Source organism: Myxocyprinus asiaticus, chromosome 25 (assembly GCF_019703515.2).
Source record: "Myxocyprinus asiaticus isolate MX2 ecotype Aquarium Trade chromosome 25, UBuf_Myxa_2, whole genome shotgun sequence".
NCBI lineage: Eukaryota > Metazoa > Chordata > Actinopteri > Cypriniformes > Catostomidae > Myxocyprinus > Myxocyprinus asiaticus.
This window is the reverse complement of record NC_059368.1, coordinates 785,001-788,800: the sequence shown is the minus strand read 5'-3', so window position 1 is coordinate 788,800 and position 3,800 is coordinate 785,001. Positions and strand designations below refer to the sequence as shown.

General features: G+C 43.4%; 1 protein-coding gene across 1 annotated transcript in view; it reads left to right on the top strand.

Moving 5' to 3' along the window:
• Window positions 1-1,086: 1,086 nt before the first annotated feature.
• The window catches only part of LOC127416335 (CLOCK-interacting pacemaker-like), a 14,739-nt gene continuing 12,025 nt past the window's right edge, over window positions 1,087-3,800 (top strand). The window contains exon 1 of the mRNA XM_051655641.1: window positions 1,087-1,348. The gene's annotated coding sequence lies outside the window, so the exon portion shown is untranslated. The remainder of the gene's footprint in view (window positions 1,349-3,800) is intronic.

Sequence of the window (3,800 nt, the reverse complement as noted above, 5' to 3'; positions counted from 1 at the left end):
CCTTTAAGTGGTCATTTGATGGAGCAAAAGCCTTGCTAGCCTCTGTTCAGTGGCGGATTTAGGCATGGGTGACATGGGCTGCTTGCCGGTGGCGGCACGAGACGACCACACACACACAAGTGGGCGCCCTGAACTCCACCAGCTATTCCATAATCCACAACATCCCCCGGGATACCCAGGGATTAGAGGACAGCGGAGAGATGGGACTGGACCCAGGAGGTCGTTTTTTTTAGCTCTTTAAGGATGGAAGGTGGAAAGACCCCCTGTGCTCCTACAGACTGGTAGTGGCAGAACCTGGTGCTGTTTGGAATGATGGGAGAGGTATAGAACTGCCTCATTTCCTACACCTACATAGGTGTGAGCATAAAAAGAGGTACACCCCCTCTAAAAATTTTATTGTGGCCCACCCATATGTTATTTTCTGGCTACGCCACTGATTATCAGATTATAGTTATTTTATAATAACACGAACATAACTGCACACTATTATGTCATACAAAGCTCAGCAGTTTATTTTGTATTATGCATTTGTTTCATAATTAAGTGTTACCCATATTACTAGTAGTAATAAATAGAACATATAAACAAACAGAAAATTAATTACACATTTTATGCAACAGTGAACTGAATTTAGGCCTAGCCTCACTACTACATCACTGAATGTAACGGCATCATGTGAGAACTCTGCCCCAAAATTTGCCTTCAGATAGTGTTACATTATTACATAACACAAGTGACTCTGAGGCTGTTTGGCTTTCTGCAGGTTTGACGTGCACGACGTGTTGCGGTTGAAACACAATGTTCTACTGTACAATACAGTCACGTTTTACTGTATATCTAAGTGATCGTTTCGATAACCAATGCAAATCCAACATGGATAATGACGCAATCCCACTTCCGCAGACAGACCCGCCCACTCTGCCCAAATAAGGGAAATCCCCTGAGACAAATAGACAGCGTACTTTTCCGCCCTCTTCAGAGTTTCGACAAGTCCCGCCTCCTGTGACAGGATTGGCTACGAGGGTGACCTGTTGGTCTGTGATTGGACAGTTGAGAAGTCGTTCATGTAGCAGACTGAAACGATGTCATCGCGTCGAGGAAAGTTCCGTGTAAATGTAGCGAAACAAACAAACGCAACGTTACAATTTCAAATATATTGTTTACATTGACAATGTATAAAAACGCAGTGCGTGGTGTAGTGATGTTGGGGGCGGGGTTTGTCGGAAAGTGGGCGGTCCATTGTCCGTGAGTCTCGCTCAGGTCACGTGTACAGCACCGTGTAATCTGTGAGCGTGTTTTGCTTGACGGAGATAATCAGATCTGACCGACGTAACGCACTAAGAACAAGGTAAGACGCTACACACTATTGTAACTAGTGTTTTTCTTCTGCACAATGTTAAATTATTTGATGAACGATACAAAAATACAGTCTGTTTCTGCCGAATGACGTCATTGTTACGACGGCACACATAAGCGGTCATGATCGACTTTTCATGACTTTGCGCGGAACTGTTGGGGTTTGAGTCGATGCATGTTACTCGAAGGGTGTTGAATAAAAAGTTTGCATGCTTTTGTTTTGTCCAATTGAACGTTGATCTGCTTTTAAGAGCTATGAAACCCTCCGTCGAAAGCTTTACTGGAGTGACGGTGCAATGCTAGGCTACATAGATCAAATAATACATGACTTGTATTACACATATAATTAATATTGGCATTATGTTCATGCTGAATAGCCACAGCAGAACTGCCCCCCCTCCCTCGAGTAGTAGTACCAGCACCAGCATGACGTCAAATAACCCAATATAGATAATGAGCCACACAGACACTGGTACGTCATAACAGGGCCTGGTGACGTCATGACGTCTTGATTTGGGGTTTTGAGGGCTTTGATGACGAATAAAGCTTGCATGCTTTTCTAGAATTGAGTGCAAGTTAAGCTCAATGGATAGCATTTGTGGCATAATGTTGGTTAGCTTAAAAAAAAAAAAAAAAAATCTGAACCTGAAAATCTGTGTTCCAGTGAGACACTTACAATAGAAGTCAATGGGGTCAATTTTTGGAGGGTTTAAAGACAGAAATGTGAAGCTTGAAATTTTATAAAAGCACTTACATTAATTCCTCTGTTAAAACTCAAACATCATTAACACACACATTGTTTAACGTCTTGTGTCTATACTTTTGATACAGTGAGTATTTGAATGTTTACAGATTATTGACCCCATTGACTTCCATTGTTAGTCTCACTCAAACACAGATTTAAAGAAAATAAGGGACGAGTTGCATTGAACACGGAATATTCCAAATGAATATAGCCAAATGTCAGTCCTGCTTTAAAGGTGTTAAACGCTCAGTTGACATTTTTACGGGATTGTTGGTGCACAGAAGCTATTAGAATGAGATACCACATGCTTTATATCTGTATGTGGCAGAAATAGTGAGTGTACTATGGTATGCCATTTCAAACTTAACCCGATAGATTTGTTTATACACTATATTGCCAAAAGAATTCGCTCACCCATCCAAATAATTTAATTCAGGTGTTCCAATCACTTCCATGGCCACAGGTGTATAAAATGAAGCACCTAGGCATGCAGACTGCTTCTACAAACATTTGTGAAAGAATATGGGCCGCTCTCAGGAGCTCAGTGAATTCCAGCGTGGTACTGTGATAGGATGCCACCTGTGCAACAAGTCCAGTCGTGAAATTTCCTCGCTACTAAATATTCCACAGTCAACTGTCAGTGGTATTATAACAAAGTGGAAGCGATTGGGAATGACAGCAACTCAGCCACGAAGTGGTAGGCCATGTAAAATGACAGAGCGGGGTCAGCGGATGCTGAGGCGCATAGTGTGCAGAGGTCGCCAACTTTCTGCAGAGTCAATCGCTACAGACCTCCAAAGTTCATGTGGCGTTCAGATTAGCTCAAGAACAGTGCGTAGAGAGCTTCATGGAATGGGTTTCCATGGCCGAGCAGCTGCATCCAAGCCATACATCACCAAGTGCAATGCAAAGCGTCGGATGCAGTGGTGTAAAGCACGCCGCCACTGGACTCTAGAGCAGTGGAGACGCGTTCTCTGGAGTGACGAATCACGCTTCTCCATCTGGCAATCTGATGGACGAGTCTGGGTTTGGCGGTTGCCAGGAGAACGGTACTTGTCTGACTGCATTGTGCCAACTGTGAAGTTTGGTGGAGGGGGATTATGGTGTGGGGTTGTTTTTCAGGAACTGGGCTTGGCCCCTTAGTTCCAGTGAAAGGAACTCTGAATGCTTCAGCATACCAAGAGATTTTGGACAATTCCATGCTCCCAAATTTGTGGGAACAGTTTGGGGATGGCCCCTTCCTGTTCCAACATGACTGCGCACCAGTGCACAAAGCAAGGTCCATAAAGACATGGATGAGCGAGTTTGGTGTGGAAGAACTTGACTGGCCTGCACAGAGTCCTGACCTCAACCCGATAGAGCACCTTTGGGATGAATTAGAGCGAAGACTGCGAGCCAGGCCTTCTCGTCCAACATCAGTGTCTGACCTCACAAATGCGCTTCTGGAAGAATGGTCAAAAATTCCCATAAACACACTCCTAAACCTTGTGGAAAGCCTTCCCAGAAGAGTTGAAGCTGTTATAGCTGCAAAGGGTGGGCCGACGTCATATTAAACCCTATGGATTAAGAATGGGATGTCACTTCAGTTCATATGCGTCTAAAGGCAGATGAGCGAATACTTTTGGCAATATAGTGTATATCTAAAGTACAATATTTTTTTTTTTAGAAATGTAGTTGTACCTGTATATATAATCAATTC